This window comes from Panthera onca, chromosome D3 (assembly GCF_046562875.1).
Source record: "Panthera onca isolate mPanOnc1 chromosome D3, mPanOnc1 haplotype 2, whole genome shotgun sequence".
Taxonomy (NCBI): domain Eukaryota; kingdom Metazoa; phylum Chordata; class Mammalia; order Carnivora; family Felidae; genus Panthera; species Panthera onca.
The window spans coordinates 34,261,335-34,281,338 of record NC_138350.1 but is presented as its reverse complement, the minus strand read 5'-3'; the positions used below and the strand labels follow the sequence as shown (position 1 = coordinate 34,281,338).

The 20,004-nt window shown below is 37.1% G+C and overlaps 1 protein-coding gene across 5 annotated transcripts in view; it reads left to right on the top strand.

Annotated features, from left to right (window-relative positions):
* RALBP1 (ralA binding protein 1) overlaps positions 1-20,004 on the top strand; it is a 49,029-nt gene that overhangs the window by 1,674 nt on the left and 27,351 nt on the right. Inside the window, exon 1 of one of the 5 annotated variants that reach the window (XM_081790771.1) lies at positions 12,167-12,354. The exons of the other annotated variants lie outside the window; for them this stretch is intronic. The gene's annotated coding sequence lies outside the window, so the exon portion shown is untranslated. Of the gene's footprint in view, positions 1-12,166; positions 12,355-20,004 lie in introns of those variants that run through there. 5 annotated transcript variants of the gene reach the window in all.

The following is a 20,004-nucleotide window of genomic DNA, read 5'->3' as shown; positions in this document are numbered from 1 at the left end:
GCTTTTGGTTTGGTGATTATGGAGGCAGCACTTCCAAATGAAAAAATGGGACTGCGAATAAGAAAGGTAACCTCACTTGACACGTTTCCAGTTATCTTGGTGATTTGATAGTTCCTTTCTGAGTGTCTTCCCGAAAATGAGTAATTGCTGTAAACTGTATTGGCAGTAGGAGAGGTAGGAAGGAAGTTAGTTAGTAGAGTGGTTCCCACTTTTCAAAGTGACCCATAGATTTAAGTGGAGTAGGCTAGTTTAACAGTAACCATAGGGCGGTAATTCTTTGAACAAAGAATCTTGAGGCCATGTACCATAACTTAATTTGCTCTCTCTTCAAAATAATCTCTCATTTTAGGTCTTTCTAATTTAGAAAACCAGAAGTGTCAGAAAATGAATATTTAATTTGTATCGTTGTGTTTGCACAGCTGTTTGCTTGGCAAGGAGAGATTGGGCCTGAATGTAACCCCCAAATATGTCCTTTTTGAAAGAAAATTCCTGATCGAAACCTAGTTAGTATATGTGGGAGGAATAAGGAAGAATGCAGGTCATTTAGTATGGGAGAATTACTAGTAATAATTCCATAGCAGCAGGTACTGTCCCAGGTGAAGAAGACTTCCAGATGGATAAGGCACTGCCCCTGCTTTCAGAATGGTCAGATTCTATCTCTGACTTGAACCGTTACCAAGTACAGTACGTTTTTGAGATTATTTTGACTGGACAAAGTGTGGGCGTATACAGGGTGTACAAAGGAGTTAGTGGCCAGTTTCCTAAGGGAAGAGGAGATTGAGAAAGGTGGCAGCGGTAAGGAAAACGTTATGTATAGGAGGGGATGAAAAGAGTAAGGATGGGCATTTAGGTAGAAGGAGTGTGAGCAAAAGCACAGGGGTCTAAGCTGCCATAGTGAGTTGGCAGAGGCGAAATTATGGATAGTCTTATACACAGTTGAAGTAATGCCAGCTTTTATCTTGTGAGCAAATAGGAGTCACTGAGACAGGATAAAGAAAAGAGAAGCCTAGGCCAGCTCAACCCATTAGCTCCCTGCTGTGTGTTAGGTGTTGTCTTAGGTACTTCATGCTTTAAATTCTTAAACTTGAAGGTTTAGGCATGACTGAGGCAGAAAATGAGAGAAAGGAACTTAAGGCAGAAGGAAAGCTGGACATGATTAGAGAGAGCATAGAACACTTTTAAAAATTAGAAGTCGTTCTCTACAACTATGGCATTGGGTTTATGGTGGGAAGTAGCAGAAGATGAGGCTGCCTAGATAGATCCTTGAGCATTGCATGCCATTCTAGGGATTCTAGAGGTTTTTTTCCCTATAGATAATAATAGAGTTCATGGATTTTAATCAGGAAAGATTCTTGAAAGGTTTTCATTTTAGAAAGATCATTCTGGTATTACAGAATGCAGATTTCAGAAGGGAGGGAGGGGAGGTAAGGCAGGGTGCAGAGAGACTGGTTAGGAGTTTTTGTAATAATTGAGGTGACAAGTAAGACCCTACGTTTAAGGTAGCAGCAGTGGAGATACACAGGAGTAAGTTCCTAGCACAAACATTTAGAAAGTAGAATTCATAGGATTCAGTTACAGTTGGATTTTAACTTGGGTGATTGAATAGACAATGGTAAAGTACAGTTGACCCTTGAACAATGCAGGGGGTAGGGGTGCTGACCCTCTTGCAGTCTAAAATTCATGTATAACTTTTGACCCCCTCAGAACTTAACCACTAATAGCCTGCTGTTGACTGGAAGCCCTACTGATAACAAAAAGTCAATTAACACATATTTTATATGTCATGTGTGTTATATACTGTATTCTTACGGTAAAGTTAGAGAAAAAAAAGTATTATTAAAAAAATTATAAGGAAGAAAAATACGTTTACAGTACAGTACTGTATTTATCGAAAAAGACCACATATGAGTGGACCTGCACAGCTCAAACTCATGTTGTTCAAGGGTCAACTCTGTACCGAGACAGGGACTTCAGGAAGAGGAGCAAACTTGGGGAGGAACAGTATTTTAGCTTTTGGATATACTGAATAGGGAGTTAATCTATGAAACATTCAAGTGGAAACATTGGCTGCAGAGTTGGGTGTGTGGATTTGGAGTCTCCGAGAAGTCTTACTGTGCAAGTCAGCAGGCTGTATTCTAGGTGGTAGCTGAAACCTTTGATTTAGGTAATACCATGTAGGAAGAATTTACCAATGGAGGATAGTCCTGGAAATAGACAATGGAGAATAACATTTAAAGCCAGATAGAGGAATAAGACCTGGAAAGGGAAATTCCTGTGTCTAGAGATGCAGAGAAATCATGAGAAAATGTCATAGAAGCCAAAATGGAATCATTTCAAAAGGAAGTTGTACTTCAAAACCAACTCTCCAGGAAAAAAAAAAAAAAAAAATTAAAAAAAAAAAAGCTATGCTCTAACTGCTTTGAGAACTTGAGTTAAACAAGGATTGTTAGGAGTCTATTGAATTTAATAACTAAGATCAGTTGTAACATTCTACTTAATGCTTAACTTAAATTCTACTTAATACAATTAACTTTTGGGGAAGGAACTAGGTTTTATTGAATTGAGGAGTTAATAGAAGGTCAGAGAGTGAAGAAAATAAATGTAGATTATTTCAAGAATAAATAAGTCTTAGCTGTGAAGAATGGAAAGAGGTGTTAGCAGAAGGTAGAAAGGGTTAAGGGAGTGATTTTTAACATGGCAAAGATTTAAGCCTGCTTTTTTCAAGTGTACAATTTAGCGGTTTTTAGTATATTCATACAGTTGTGCAGCCATCTCCACAGTCAACTAGAACGTTTTTATTATCCCGAGGAAGAAACCTTTTACGCGTTGTCAGTCACTCACCATTCCCCCTACTCCCACCCATTAGCAACCACTAACCTACTTGCTCTCTCTGGATTTGCCTACTCTGGACATTTTGTATAAATGGAATCATATATATTATCATTTGTGACTGACTTCCTTTACTCAGTATAATGTTTTCGACGTTTATCATATTGTAGCATATATCAGGACTTAATTCCTTTTTATTGCCAAATAATCTTCCATTGCCTGGTTGCACCATGTTTTGTTTATCCAGTGATCAGTTGGTGACTGAGTTTTTTCTACTTTATGGCTATTGTGAATAATGTTGGTGTGAATATTCATGTGCAAGTTTTGGTGTGGATGTATGTTCCTCCTGGGTATCTACCTAGGAATAGAATTGCTGGATCGTATAGCGACTCTTACGTTTAACATTTTGAGGAAGTGCCAAACTGTTTCCCAAAGCAGCTGTACCATTTCATCATGCAGTGTAGGGATTCTGGTATCTCCATATCCTCACCAACACTTGTTATGTTCTGGGTTTTAAAATTTTAGTTATCATTGTGGGTGTGAATTGGTATCTCATTGTGGTTTTGATTTGATGATATTGACCATCTTTTCAATGGCTTTTGTAGGTCATCTTTGGAAAAATACCTACTCAAGTCCTTTGCCCACTTTAAATTGGGTTGTCTCTATGTTTTTGCGTTGTAAGAGTTCTTTTTGTTTATTCTGGATGCTAGACCCTTATCAAATAGATGATGTGCAAATATTTTCCGTTCTTCAGGTTGTCTTTTTACTTTCTTGATAACATCTTCTGATAGTAAAAGTTTTTAATTTTGATGAAGTACAGCCTGTCCATTTTTTCCTTTTTGTTACTCATGATTTTGTTGTCATATTTAAGAATCCATTGTCAAATCCAAGGATGTAAAAATTTAGGCTAGTACTCTTTTAAGAGTTTTATGGTTTTAGTTTTTATGTTTCGGTGTTAATTCATTTTGAGTGAATTTTTATGTGTGGTCTGAGATATGGGTCCGTTTTTTTGCATGTGGAAATCCAGTTGTTAAATACCCATCTGTTGAAGAGACCATTCTTTTCCCATTGAATAGTCTTGGCACCCTTGTTGGTAATCAGTTGACCATAGATGTTTGGGTTTATTTCTGGACTCCAATCAATTCTGTAGGTCTGTATGTTTATACTAATGCCAATACTACATTGTTTTGGCTATTCTATAGTTTTGTAGTACCTTTTGAAATCGGGAAGTGTAAGTGTTCCACCTTCTTCTGTTTCATTATTTTTTGTGGCTTGATTCAGGGCCCATTGTAATTCCATGTTAAACTGAAGATCAGCTTTTCCATTTCTGCAAAAGAGATTGTTGAAATTTTGATAGAGTTTGCATTGAATCTATATATCCCTTTGAGTTAGGGCATTATTATTTTGTCTTAACATTGTTGAGTCCTCCGGTCTGAAAAGTCTATATTCCCTATGTTGTACCTTTTACCTCCACAAATGGAATTTTTTTAAAATTTCATTTTTGGACTGTATCATCATACACAGTTAATTTTCTATCTTCATCTTGTATCCTATAACTTTGTTAAACTCATTTATTGTCTCTAATAATTTTCTAGTATATTCTTTTGGGTTTTCTATGTAAGATTCTGTCATCTGTGAATGGAGACAGTTTTACTTCTTCCTTTGCAATGTGAATGCTTTTTTTTTTTTTTTTTTTGCCTGGTTGTCCTGGCTAGAACTTCCAGTTCAATGTTGAATAGAAGTGGCAAGGACAAAGCTCCTTGTCCTGTTCCTGGTCTTAGGAGGAAAGCTTTCAGTCTTTCACCATTAATTGTAATGTTAACTATGGGTTTTTCACTGATGCCCTTGATCAGTTTGACAAAGTTCCCTTCTATTCTTAGTCTGTCAGATGTTCTGTTAAATGTTGGTTAAGGTTCCTACATATTTTTTAATTTAAAAATTATTTTTCAAATTATTGATTTTCATTGTTATTTCATTGTGGTCAGAGAATATACTTTATGTGCTTTCAGTCTTATAAAATTTATTCAGATTTGTTCATGGCCTAACATATGATCTTTCTTTAAGAATGTTCCAGGTGCACTTGGGATGAATCTGTATTCTGCTATTGTTGAGTGGAGTGTTCTGTGGATTTCTGTTAGGTTTAGTTTAAAGTATTGTTCAAGTCTTCTCTTTTTCTTATTGATGTTTTGTCTAGTTAGTCTATACATTTTGAAGTCTTCAACTATTGTTGAACTGTTTTTCCTTTCAATTTAGTTAGTTTTTTTGTTCCATGTCTTTTAGGGTTCTGTTATTAGGTGCATATATGTTTGTAATTGTTATCTTACCGTTTTATCATTAAATATTTTTCTTTGTCTCTTAGAATATATTTTTGTTTTAAAATTTATTTTGTTACTAGTATAGCCAGTCCTCCCAGCACTCTTTTGGTTACGGGTTGTATGAAATATCTTTTTATTTTCAACTTGTGTCTTAGAACCTAAAGTGAGTGTCTTATGGGCAATAGATAGTTGTATCTTTAAAAAAAAAAAAAAAAATCTGTTTTGCTAGTGTCTGCCTTTTAATTTTGGGAATTCAACCAATTTATATTTGAAGTAATTATTCATTAATAAGAACTCCTGCCCTATTACTGTTTGTTTTCTATATATTTAAAATTTTTTTTATTCTTCATTTCTTCCATTATTGCCTTTTCTGTTTCTTTGCAGTGTACTATTTTAATTCCTATATTTTGTTTACTACATAGTTTTGAGTTAGCTCTTAGTGGTTAACCTGGGGTTATGATTAACATTTTAATTTGTATTAGTCTAGTTCAGATTAATAACAGGTTAATTTCAACAGTGTACTCCTATAGCTCCACTCCCCTTTATAGTGCTGTTGTCACAAGTTATATCTTTATACCTTGTATGTCCATCTGATTTAAAACTGTTGCTTTATGCAGAGAAAATAGATACAAATGAAAAATACATTTATGCTATCTTTTACATTTACCTATGTAGTTACTTTTACTGCCGTTCTTTATTTCTTCATGTGGATTCAAATTACTGTCTAGTGTCCTTTCATTTCAGCATGAAGGACTCCCTTTAGCATTTCTTGTAGGATAAGCCAATTAGCAATGAATTTTTTCAGATTTTTTTCTTCTGAGAATGTATTATTTTTTTCTTTCAATTCTGAAGGATAATTATACAAGATAAAGATTCTTGGTTGACAGTTTTTTCCTTCCAGTACTTTGATTATGTCATCCCACTGCCTTCTGGCCTGTATGGTTTCTGATGAGAAGTCAGCTGTTAATGAATGAAGATGCCTTGTATGTGATGAGTCACTTCCGTGGGCTTCTTTCAAGATTCTCTCTTTGTTTTTATAACTATTTGATGAAGATGTGCCTCAGTGTGAATTTCATTGAATTTCTCCTGCTTGGAGTTTAGTGAGCTTCTTTGATATATAGATTAATATTTCATTAAATTCGAGAAGTTTTTAGCCACAGTTTCTTCAGATATTATTTCTTCACTTTTCTCTCTCCTCTTCTTTTGGGACTGCCACTATACTTGGTATGCCAGATGGTGTACCACAGATCTCTTAGGTTTTGTTATATTTTCTTCATTAATTTTTCTTTCTGATCCCCAGACTGATATATATCAATTGACCTGTCTTTAAGATCACTGGTCTTTGTCCTGCCTTCTCAAATCTGATGTTGAGTCTGTATAGTGAATTTTTCATATCAGTTGTTATACTTTTTAATTCCAGAATTTCTATTTGATTCTTTAAAAAATAATTTTTTAATTTTTATTTATTTTTAGTGTTTATTGACTTTGAGAGAGAGAGAGAGAGAGAGAGTGCACACGTAAGCAGGGGAGGGGTGGAGGGAGAGAGAGGATCCCAAGCAGACTCTGCGCCATTAGCACAGAGTTCGATGCAGAGCTTGAACCCGTGAACGAGGAGATCATGACCTGAGCCAAAATCAAGAGTTGGATGCTTAACTGACTGAGCCACCCAGGTGCTCCTAAAAGTAATTTCTATCTTTTTATTGATGTTCTCTACCTGGTGAGACAGAATTCTTACGCTTTCTTTTAGTTTTTTTAGGCATCAGTTCCTTCAGCTTTTGAACATACTTAAATCAGATCTTAAAGTCTTTGTCTAGTAAGTCTGATATCTGGGATTCCTTAGGGAGTTTCCGGTGATTGCTTTTTTTTTTTTCCTGTGTGTGTGGGCCATTCCTTCTTGTTTCTTTACATGTGCATAATTTTTTGTTGAAATTGGACATTTTGAGTATTATAAAATGGCAGTTCTGGAAATTAGGTTCTCCTCTTTCCCCAAGGTTGTTGCTACTTGTAACTGTTGTTAGTTGTTTAGAAACTTTTCTGAACTAATTTTCTAAAGTATATATATTCTTTATTATGTGTGCCCATTGAAGTCTGTGTTCTGTTAGCTTATTGGTCAGCTAATGATTGGACAGGTATTTCCTTAAAACATTTCATACCAAAAATATCTCCCAGTATGTTCAGAGGGGTGTTGTGCTACTGTTGAAGTATTCCTTGAGCACTCGGCCACTTTACAGCTCTGGTTAGTCTTAATTTCCTGTTTGTATAAAAGTCAGGGTCATCCAGAGTGAGCCTTCTTGGTACAGTAAACTCAGTGAGATTCACACTGAGACTCTTAATCAAACAGTTGAAAAACAAAGAGAGAATCTTGAAAGAAGCAAGACAGAAGTGACTCCCCACATACAAGAATCCTCAAAATCACTTAACAGCCAACTGCTCTGACTTCTTAGCAGAAACCATAGAGGCCAGGAAGTGGTGGGATGACATAGTCCAAGTACTGGAAGAAAAAAAAAAGTAAAGAGCTGACAAAATTCCTGAGCATGTGCACAGCCCTGGGCATACACATTGCGTCCTAGATTTCCCAGGAATCTGTTAAAGGTCTTTATTTCCCAAAACATCTCATCGCCCAGCCTTACCACTCAAGGTTTTTTGGTCAGTTTGTTTGCCCCAGCTTTTACTCATTGCATCAGGCAGCAGCGCTGAAAACATCTGCCTGTAAATGTTTTTGGCAAATACCCTTTGTGTCCTGTAGTGGCTTTAGCTTTGGGGAAAGTCTGAGGTAGCAGTATTAGGTGAGATAAAGCTCGACTTTTCAGAAAGTCTTCCAGGGAGCCCTTAGGTAGGTCAAAACAAATAGTTTCAGTTTGTTTGTGAATGAGGTTTGTTCTGCCGGCCAGTGCTGGGAACGTGTGCTGCTGTTTTCATGGCTGCCACTGATCTGCGGAGCTCAGGGTAGGACGAGAGTAAGTTAAATGCCACAAAGCTCTGTGTTTTTACCAAGATTTAGTGGTGTCTTGAATAAGTAATCCTGGGATTGCTGCAAGCTTTGGGTTAGTTTCTGCTGTTCTGGAAAAGTTGATTCTCACAGTTTTTAGTTGCTTTTACGGAGGGGTGGACTTTTGCTGTTTCTCATGCCAGCATTTTGCCCACATTCCATCTATTACACTACACTTAACTTCTAGGCTACCTGGTATTCGTATAGTTCAAGTGAATTTCATGTAGCATACAGTAAGCCAGCATATTCTTCTCAGTGCTTTATTTTTAAAGGATTTTAGATGTGTATAGAGATGCAATGTAAATAAAGGTTTCTTGGCTGTTATAAATGTGATGTTAAGTATCCTTTTACTTATATTCTTGCTTACTTTTGTGTGTTTGAGGATAAGGTTTTAATAGTGGAATTGCTAGGTGAGAATATTAATTTTTGATAGGTTTTGTTAAATTGCCCTTTTAAATGTATCAGTTTACACTTTTACGACTAATGTATTAGGGTGTCTCTTTCTACACACCCTTCCATTATTGGGTATCAGACCTGTTCATCTTCAGAAGATTTGCAGTTAAAAAAGAACATGTCTTTAATTTCCTATTCCTTAATTTTTAAAATCTCTTTTTTGTGTGTTTTGTGTTTATACCCTCTACCATTTTTTTCTTTTTAAAAAAATTTTTAATGTTTTTTTAGATTTTATTTTGTAATATAATTTATTGTCAAATTGGCTAACATACAGTATGTAAAGTATGCATGTTTATTTTTTCTGAGAGAGAAAATCCCAAGCAGGCTCCATGCTTTCAGTGCAGAGCCTGATGTGCGGCTCTATCCCACAAACCCTGAGATCATGACCTTAGCCAAAATCAAGAGTCAGATGCTTAACCAACTGAGCCACCCATGTACCCCTTGTTTTTCTTTCTTTTTACTTTTTTTTTTTTTTAATGTTTATTTTTGAAGGAGGGAGAGACAGCGTGTGAGTGGGGGCGGGGGCAGAGAGAGGGAGACACAGAATCCGAAGCAGGCTCCAGGCTCTGAGCTGTCAGCACAGAGCCCGATGTGGGGCTCGAACCCACAAACTGTGAGATCATGACCTGAGCCAAAGTCAGACACTCAACCGACTGAGCCACCCAGGCGCTTTTTTTTCTTTTTAAAACATTTTATAAAATATTTGCCACATGCAGTGTCAGTATTTTTTCCACGTTTCTTCTTGGCTTATTATTTTTTTAAAGTTTAAGTTTTTTTAAAGTTCATTTATTTATTTTTAAGAACATGCAGACGCTCAGGGGGCAGGGGCAGAGAGAAAGGGAAAGAGGGAGAATTCCAAACAGGCTGCACACTGTCAGCGCTAAGCCTGACACGGGGCTTGAACTCAAGAACCGTGAGATCATGCCCTGAGCTGAAACCAAGAGCTGGATGCTTAATTGACTGAAACACCCAGGTCCCCCTCTTCTTGGCTTTTTAAATGTGTTTACGATGTTTTTAAAATTTTTTGAGGGGTTTTCAAAGGGACAATCACAAAGAAAAGGCAGGAAAAACCTCATTTTTCAGAGTGTTAGATGGGGGAGAAATATAGTTTAGAAAATTTCAAGTTTTGTCCAGACATTTTTTTTTTTTTTTTTTTTTAAAGTTAGTGAAAGCTCGAGCGCCAGCATGAGCAGGGGAGGGGCAGAGAGAGAGGGAAAGAGAAAATCCTAAGTAGGCATCGGGCCTGTACAGAGCCTAATGCAGGGCTTGATCTCAGAGGGTGAGACCACGACCTGAGCTGAAATTAAGAGTCAGACGTTTAATCGACTAAGCCACCCAGGTGCTCTGTCCAGACATCTTTATACTCTTGCTTTTTTTTATAGTTAATAGCACAAGTAAATATTGGCTAATCTTCTTATTGCTTACTGAGTGCCTACTATATATGAGGGATTCCATTCTACTTAATCTTGCCAATGCCTTGCCAGATGTCAGTATTCTTTTGTACAGATAAGGAAATTTGGTCTCTGAAAGGTGATGGTACTTAGTCAAAACCCATAGTTGTGTTCCAGACAGAGTTAAGATTCGAGCCCAGATCATCAGACTCCAGAGCCCAATATACTTCCTATTTACCAAATTAGCTCTCTGTCGGGATATTTCCCAGTTTCCTTACAGAGGGAAGGGAGTCTGCATGAGACAAATATGATTGTGTTTTTCTCAGCCGTTAAAGATGCTGCCAAAGGAAGAACAACTTAATTTCTTGTATGTTCTTGCAGAGATATTTTATACACATACAAAGATACATGTATATCTTTAAACATGTATATCTTCCATTCTAAACAGTTGTAGTACATGGAGTGAGGGAATCAATATTTGTTGAGCGCTTGCTGCGTACCAGGCACTAGGCCTATTTCTTTTTTTTTTTTTTTAATTTTTTTAATGTTTATTCATCTTTGAGAGACAGAGAGAGAGACAGAGCATGAGTGGAGAAGGGGTAGAGAGAGGGAGACACAGAATCCGAAGCAGGCTCCAGGCTCCAACGAGCTGTTAGCACAGAGCCCGACGCAGGGCTGGAACTCACAAACCGTGAGATCATGACCCGAGCCGAAGTGGGCCGCTTAACTGACCGAGCCACCCAGGCGCCCCAACTAGGCCTATTTCTTTGAGTGAAGTCCTTAAAACTGATTGCCTTAGAAAGTTGTACAAATATTTAGATATGAAGCTTCTGCATAAAAAATTGTTAAAAACAAAAGTACTAGTAAAACATTTGGAATTGCTTTCAGAGCCACCCAGGTGCCCCCAGTTTGGATACAGAAATACTGAAGAGAAAAAAGAGAGGGAAGATGAGGAAGAAAGCTCCCCTCTCCTATACTAGAAAGAAGACTTTGTAAGGAAAATTTATAAATTGTAGCAATTTAAAGATGTTGGCAATTTTAAGTAGTTTCTTCGGAAGTTAAAATAATAAATCAAGACCTTTGATGTTCCGCTTAGGAAAATCATGGGAAACAAAAGTGTGGATGTAAAACTGGAGAAGAGGCTCGTTGAAGTCTATATTGTTAACCCCCTAGTGTGGTAACACAATTGGAAAGCAGCAGATACCATCCAAGTTTTTCAACTTAAGTTTAGTGTTTTAAGAAAATGAGCATATTATGACATTAAATTTAGCCTCCTTAGGTTTTCCTTAGGTTACTTTTTCTTTTTTTAAATTCACAGACTTTTTTAAAGCAGTTTTAGGTTCACAGGAAAATTGAGCAGAAGATAGAGATTTCCCATATGCCCCCTGCCCCCACATATGCATAGCCTACCCCATTATCAGCACCCCCTTCACCCCTTGCCGGAGTGGTACATTTGTTATGCTTGATGACCCTACAGTGACACTTCATAATCACCCAGAGTCCACAGTCCACATTAAAGTTCACTTTGGTGTTGTACATTCTGTGGGTTTGGACAAATACGTGACATGTACCTACCATTGTGTTATCACACAGTGTTTTCACTGCACTAAAAATCCTTTGTGCTCTGTCTGTTCTTCCTTCCCTGCCTCCTTCCACAGCCACAGCAACCATTGATCTTTTAGCAGTCTCCAGAGTTTTGCCTTTTCCAGAATGTCATATAATGGGAGTCAGTACAGTATGTAGCCTTTAAATTTTTTTGTTTTTATTTATTATTATGTTAAAATATTTATATATGTATTTATTTTGAGAGAGAGAAAGAGAGAGATGGAATCCCAAGCAAGCTCTGTGCTGTGAGCACAGAGCCCATCGCAGGGCTTGAACTCTGCTTAACTGACTCAGCCACCCATGCGCCCCAGTATGTACCTTTTTAGATTGGCTTCTTTCACTTAGTAACAGGCACTTAAAATTCTTCCTCCATTTAAGATTCCACTCATTTATTTTTATCACTGAATAATATTCTGATGTCTGAATATATCACAGCTTATTTATCCGTTCCCTTATGAAAGGGCATCTTGGTTGCTTTTAAGTTTTGGCAATTATGAATAAATGTAATTCTCTAAGCCGCCATGAACATCTTATGTGCAGGTTTTTGTGTGTACATAAGTTCTCTCAACTCATTTGGGTAAATACCAAAACACCAAGGAGTGTGATTGCTGCATTGTATGTTGTATGAGGATGTTTAGTTTTATAAGAAACTGCTAACCTGTTTTCCAAAGTGACTTTGCCATTTTGCATTTCCACCAGCACTGAATAATAGTTCCATATCTTCATCAGCATTTGGTTTTGTCAGCATTTTGGATTTTGGCTATTCTAATAGGTATACAGTATTTTCTTGTTTTGTTTTTTTTAACTGAGGCATAACTGACATTTATTTTAGGTGTACAATGTTATGATTCCATATTTGTATATATTGCAAAATGATCACAAGAAGTCTAGTTAACATCCTTTGCCATACGTAGTTACAAAAACATTTTTTTTTAATGTTTTTAATGTTTATTTTTGAGAGAGACAGAGTGTGAGCGGGGGAGGGCCAGAGAGAGAGAGTTCCCTCTCTCCCAGAATCTGAAGCAGGCTCCAAGCTCTGAGCTGTTAGCACAGAGCCAGATGTGGGGTTCAAACTCATGAACCGTGAAATCATGACCTGAGCCGGAGTCAGACGTTTAACTGACTGAGCCACCCAGGTGCCCCAACAATTTTAAAAATAGATATATCATTTTTTTTTAATCTAGATTTTTTTTATCAGGTTCATCGTTTTAATTAGAAATGTTCCCTAATGATATGGAGCATTTTTCATATGTTTACTTGCCATTTGTATATTTTCTTTGGTGTCTGTTCTGCTCTTTTACCCATTTTTAAATGGATTTGTTTTCTTATTGTTAAGTTTCGAGAGTTCTTAGTACATTTTGGATAACAGTCCTTTGTTACATTATAGTCTTTTATGAATATTTTCATCCAGGGTGGCTTGTCTTCTCATTCTTGGTCTTAAGTCTCTTAATTTTTATGTTTACCCTGCCCACTCTCTTTTTCTTACAAAATATTAACTAAAGAAACTAAATTCCATACCCTATAGATTTTGAAGCTTAATCAGATTAAGATTTTATTTGCTTATTTTTGCAAGGCTGATGTGTGTGTCCATCAGAGAGCACATTAAGGTGTTTCTTTTTTGTGTAAGATATTAGCAGCCATTGATAATCATTACCAGTACCCATTTTTAACTCGCTTATTAAGTGGTGATAGTCTTTCATTTCTTTGTTTATTAGGTGGAAGATTTTGATCAAAATAAATTTGCTGCATCAACACTTTGTAATGGAAGTTCAGGATAAATGCCTTTTTCCCCCTTTATTTGCCAGCTATTGCAAATAATGAGATGGTTCTCTAGCATTCTGCAAAGTGACCAGTGAATTTTATTTTTGAGTCTATTATGAACTCATGGATTTAAATATACTTGATACATTTTAGTTCATTGCAATTATTTTATTAATTTTTGACCAGTGGGATCATCTTCTAGTTGCCTTCTGAGTCATTTGGACTTGATTTCAAGCATCTTTTGTAACTTTATTTTTTTTTAATGACATGATATTTCAGTCTCGTCTTGTACATATCCTGCTCTGAGATCTGGTGTCAGCCTAATGGAAATGTCTAATAGTTGCATGTTATGTTGTTATGTTCACACAACTTAATGTATATTTATGTCGTGACAATTTAGTTCATATTTGAAAAAAAATACACATAAATTGAAAGAGAAGATAATATTTTTAATTCACTCTTAAATAACTAAATGGTTTGCCTGTGCCTGCTGGATACTGTACATATTAATAACTTTGTAATCAGATTGGACATTACCACTGTCATTTCTTATCCCATGTTGATTTTCACATGGTACTTAAAAAAAAAATTATAGCTACTATCCCCAAAATCTCACTTCACAAAAATATGCCATTGACAGGAATGTAGCTCAACCTAATGTTGAAATTGAACTTCTTTTAGCTGGTAGTTTGTACAGTGTCTGACAGATGTTGAGCACTGCTCTTTGTCTCAAATTGAAGATGCCCCATGGCTCTATTATGACTTGGCTTATGATGCTCTGGGTGCCTCAGTGCACTGTTTGGGAACCATCGACTAGGTATTTCTGCCCAGTTTCTGTTGCAACCAGTGGTGTGCATTTTCAGTTTGTTTGTTTGTTTGTTTGTTTGTTAGTAATCTCTACACCCAACATAGGGCTTGAACTCATAACCCCAAGATCAAGAGTGGCATGCTCTTCCTATTGAGCCAACCAGGTACCTCCTTTGGTGTGTGTCTTAAAAGTTATTGTTAAATAAAGTTTGTTTGTCCTTATACTCTCCAGTTAAATTCTCATGTAAGATTTCCTTGAGAATAGATTATCTGATTATGAAATGTGGCAGGAAGGAGGCCTGTCTTCTCACCCCTCAAAAGGGTATACCATACCTCTAAAAATGTTCTGTTTCACTGATAAGTACCAAATGATATGTATTATGATTTTTTTTAATAAGAAAACTTTTTTTGTCCTGTGTATAGAATGACTGCTAGTGATACCACTTTGATTTTGTTTAAAGGCAAGAGTCCACTGTGGGTTTTCCCCTGATACTTAATATACATCTCTACTTTTTGATTTGGGCAGCTGCACATAGGACTGAACTGTGTCCTTTCCAGCCTACCTTGTAGACAGAAGGTGGAATTATTTTCTGTATGTTTTGGCTGCTCATTTTCCAACACTTGACATTCGAATCCTTAGAGTCTGAACTTTCACTTTAAATAAAGGACATAAGCTATGCTCTTTTATATTATTTTTTACCTTGAAGCATAGTTGACACACATTGTTACGTTACTTTCAGGTGTACAAGGTAATGATTCCACAAGTCTATACATTATGCATTGTTCATCACAAGCCTAGCTACCATCTGTCATTACACAACCCTATTACAATACCATTGACTATATTCCCCATGCTGTATCTTTCATCCCTGTGATTTATTCACTCCATAACTGCAAGCCTGTACCTCCCACTACCCTTTACCCATTTTGCTTAACTGCCCTCCCCTCTCCCTTCTGGCAACCATTAGTTTTGTTTTCTGTATTTATGAGTCTATTTCTTATGCTCTTCAGATTTCATTCTCATCTGGAGGTTGATTTTACAGATTGCATTATGTTAATTTCCTGAACTAACTTGTTAGTTTTTCTGTTTTCTTGTCATTAATTGTATAGTAGTTGTCAGCATTGAAAATGCATTCATTTTCATTATAATGAACTTCAGAATTTAAAATTTTTAAATTTTCTTTTACATGAATATCTTGGGCATATTGTTCCTTTCTTCTTCTTCTTTTTTTTTTTTTTTTTTTAGTTTATTTATTTTGAGAGAGAGAGAGGGACAGAGAGAGAAGGGGAGAGAGATTTACAAGCAGGCTCTGAACTGTCAGCATGGAGCCCTGTGTGGGGCTCAAACTCACATGAGATCATGACCTGAGCTGAAATCAAGAGTCAGGCAACACTTAACCCACTGAGCCACCCAGGCACCCGTAGGCATATTATTTTAATCAGTGACACTGATAATGTTAGAAAGCTGAGTAGAAAACATGAAATCACTGTGTCATTCAGTGAATTTCTGTGAGTGGCATGTGGGACTCTAATTAAATGTTTGTTTGGATAGACACCTGGGGGTAGGGGAGAAACTAAAGGTGAAGTCTTAGAATATATAAGAAGGGTATAGAAAAGAAACAATAACTTCACATAAAGAGTAAAATCTCTATTAAGGTACAGCCCTAAATAGTTGTTAGTAGATTTGAAAGGACTAATTATGTAACAAGGGCAATTGATCTGTGGGGATGTGCATGAGAAATTGTCGTCAAGCTTGTAAATGTGAATACTCGTGTGCATTTACTGGGCATAGGTCATAAACCTCAAGCATACTATCATGGGGATAATCTCACTGCTGATGTTTTGAACCCCTCTAAACCCTATCTGCTTCATCTGAAGGATTATATAGGTCCCATTTTGTTTATAAACTTAAAACATTTTTTTTCTTGGACGGTAACATTCATATTTTAAGAGAAATCCCTTTTTCTCTTTTATTTGGTTTTAAAATGAGATTGCCAGCATCCTTCTTTGTGTGTGTGAGACATGATTTTTTTAAGTTTTAAAATTGTATCAGAATAATTCTGAAGATAGTTTAAGGTATCCAGTAGTGCTCGTGTAGAGTGACTACCGCTGGCTGAGACTGCCGTCCATCGAAAGGCCTGCCTGCAAAGTCAGTCCTGGCTGACACAGGAAAACTTGATGTTATGTTTTGCACAGTACATTCAACTTTTCCTAGATGAGAAGAGTGGCTTACTATGTCTCAACTGTTGGTAAAAACAGTGCGGTTTCTGCTGAATAACCTGCTTTCTTTTTGGGAGTCTGGAGTCCTGTACGTGCTAGGCTCCACAAAGACCTTGTGCTCAGTCTAAGGAGCTGCCTGGCAGACAGCACTTCACACATTACTGTTGAAAGAATTCAGCCTGTCTCTGTGAGCCCACTGCAGGAGGGCTCTTGGAAGCTTGAGCCTGGTTTCCTCTGGACTTCTCTCCATGTACCTTTTCTTCTGCTGTTTTTGCCAACCTTTCATAGTAATAAATCTCAGCCTTGGGTATGACTATATGTGGAGTTATGTGGGTCACGGGATGATCTTGGGGACCCCCCAACATAGTACTGAACGACTTACAATGGAAAACGCTATTCCCTGCCGCATTCTTGCACCCCCCTCAGTCTTATTTCTTTTGTTATTTCCTTATTTCTAAATAATATATTTACACTGCTGTTTTTTTAAGATACCAGTTGTAGGTGTTGTCAAATAACTGGGTGTTGTGGTAGATGAGGATTTAGGTCTCATACCTTTTCCAGAATTCCCTCCCTTAAGCCCTCTGATGCAATCCTGCCTGTCACAGAGCTTGATTGAGTCCGTGTTCATTGTTTTCATTATGATGACTGGACAAATGTGTAATGCTGAGCTAGGCGATAGACTACAATTTCATTTTCTCATCTGCCTTTTTCTTTTCCTTATAGTTAATGGTTGGTTACCTTCTGTTTTTATTTGTTTTTCTATTCTGTTCTTATGACCAATTTATTCCAAAAGCCCCAGCAGTTCTTCACCAGATTTCACTGTTCTTTTCCACATGGTCAGAGGTCTGTACATCCCACTGTCCTTGGGAACTCTTCCTCCTGTGTCACTGTGGACTGTGTCAGTAGTTGGTCACAGGCCTGCTTTTCCTGGGGCTTCCTTTGCTGCTTTCCAGGGTTGCACTCAGGTCTTTGGAACTCAAGAGAAAGTGTATGGGAAGTACATTCCTTGATGCTGTGTGTCTAAAAATGTCTATGTTCTACCTGTACACTTGAATGGTTGTTGGAACTAATTTTCTTTTAGAGTTTTGAAGATATTTCTTCATTGTCTTTAAATTTCCAGTGTTCCTGTTGACATATTGGTCCTGATCTTTGTAAGCATTTTTCCTGGAGGAATCTCTTAGTAATCTCATTCTGTCCCCTTACGCTCTGAAACTTCGTAATGTGCTTCAGTGCGGGTCTCTTCAGTTATTATGTGGGGTGCTTAGTGGTCTCTTGTGATCTGAACTTTAATTCTGAGAAAGTTTCTTTCCACATCATTTGAAGAACAAGAATGTGTTGTGTGTCCAGATACTATTTACAAAATTTGGCATTCCCAAATAGTAGGTTAATGCTAGTTAGAGGTTCAGTAGGTAATGTATTAATGAGCCCGTATTTGGATTTTCTTGTGGAGATTTAGATTGGAGACTCTTAGTTTACAGCTTATTTTTTAAAACTATAAAAACAAGGAAGACCTGCTTCTACTGAGTTTTAGCCTGGTATTTATTAATAAAGAACGTTTATAAAATGCTGAATTTGTTTGACTTATAAACTAGTTAAGCAAGTTATTGGTTTTCTGGCATAGGTCTTTTTCTGTGTAGATATTATCAAGTATAATTAAACATTAGAGTTCTTCTCAGAAGCTCATTTTGGGAGACTTTAATTTAGTAATCTTTCTTTCTTCCCTACTTATATTACTTTGTCCTTCTGCATGGATGATTCTTATTACATGAGCTGATTAATACAGGTACCAGAGCAGAAAAGACTGTTTTAAGAATAATGTATATCGGGGCACCTAGGTGGTTCAGTCGGTTAAGTATCTGACTTGGCTTAGGTCATGATATCATGGCTCGTGAGTTCGAGCTTCGTATCAGGCTGTATGCTGACAGCTCCGGGCCTGGAGCCTGCTTCTGGATTCTGTGTCTCCCTCTCTCTCTGCCCCTCCCCCACTCATACTCTGTCTCTCTCACCTTCAAAAATAAATGAATGTTAAAAAAAAGAATAATTTTATTCTCTTAGTTCTTTGGAGAAAAGGTATATGTTTTTATTTTTATTTATTATTATTTTTTAAATTTTGGAGAGAGCAGGGTAGAGGAATGGGGTGGGGAGAGAGAGAAAAAGAGAGAGAGAGGGAGGGAGGGAGAGAAAATCCCAAGCAGGCACCATGCTGAGCGCAGAGCCCTATGAGACTTGATCCCATGACCTGGGATCGTGACTTGAGCTAAAATCAAGAGTTAGACACTCAACCAACTGAGTCACCCAGGTGCCCCTTTTATTTTTATTTTATTTCATTTTATTTTATTTTTCTATTCTATTCTACTTTATTTTATTTTTTATTTTATTTTTTAGGAAAAGTGAATGTTTTTAAACCATTGAGTCTAGTTTTATGAAACTTTTTCTTTGCTTTACCTCTGCGGTAACTGTCATAAAAGTGCTTTATACTTTTAGTACTTTTTGTCAGATACTGCAGAGGTAACACTTTTTACCTTTAGTATAGTGCAACTCCTGGTTCTGTACTGTATTTTATATGCAACATATAATCTTTAGTATTTTAATGTTTGTTCATTAATATTTTCAATTTGTTTAATGATTTTGCTGCTAAGATTTCGCCATCCCATTCCCATTTTTTCCTTTACAATTTTATCTTATTTTAAAGTTTATTTATTTATTTTGAGAGAGAGAAAAAGCATGAGTGGGGAAGGGGTAGAGAGAGAAGGAGATTGAGTCCCAAGCAGACTCCACAGGGTCGGTGCAGATCCCAATCGGGTTGAACTCGCAAACGATGAGATCATGACCTGAGAGAAAGATGCTTAACTGACTGAGCCACCCAGGCTCCCCTCCTTTACAGTTTTAATTTTTCTTTAATGTTTTATTTTTTTTTTTGAGAGAGAGAGAGTGCGACTAAGGGAGGGGCAGAGAGAGAGGGAGACACAGAATCTGAAGCAGGCTTCAGGTTTTGAGCTGTCAGCACAGAGCCCAGTGTGGGGCTTGAACTCACGAACCGTGAGGTCATGACCTGAGCCGAAAAACCTACTGAGCCACCCAGGCGCCCCGTGTGTAATAATTATTTTTAAAGTGGACCTTTTGTAAAAAGCATACAGTTGGATCTGCTTTTTGTGCAGTCTGATTATCTCTGTCTTTTTAAAAAATGTTTATTTATTTATTTTGAGAGAGAGGTGTGTGTGGATGGGGGAGGGGCAGAGAGAGGGGGAGAGAGAATCCCAAGCTCGATGTGGGGCTCAAACTCATGAACTGTGAGATGACCTGAGCCAAAATCAAGAGTCAAGCACTTAACCTACTGAGGCACCCAGGCGCCCCATCCCTGCCTTTTTATTGGAATGCTTAGTCCATTGCATGTGATGTAATTACTGGTTTTAATTCTACGTGTTGTGATTTGCTTTCTGTACAATTAACCTTTTCTTTGGAGAATTAATTTTTTTCTCTTTTGCTTTTATTTTCCCATGTGGTCTCCATTGACACTCAGGTGGGGTGGCGTCACTACCACTGGGTGATGGTGAAAAATTCTGACTCTTCTCTAGGTGTCCTGTGAGACTACCCAGCAGCAATGGAGCAGGGAGCTTAGTTACTTACAGTTTGG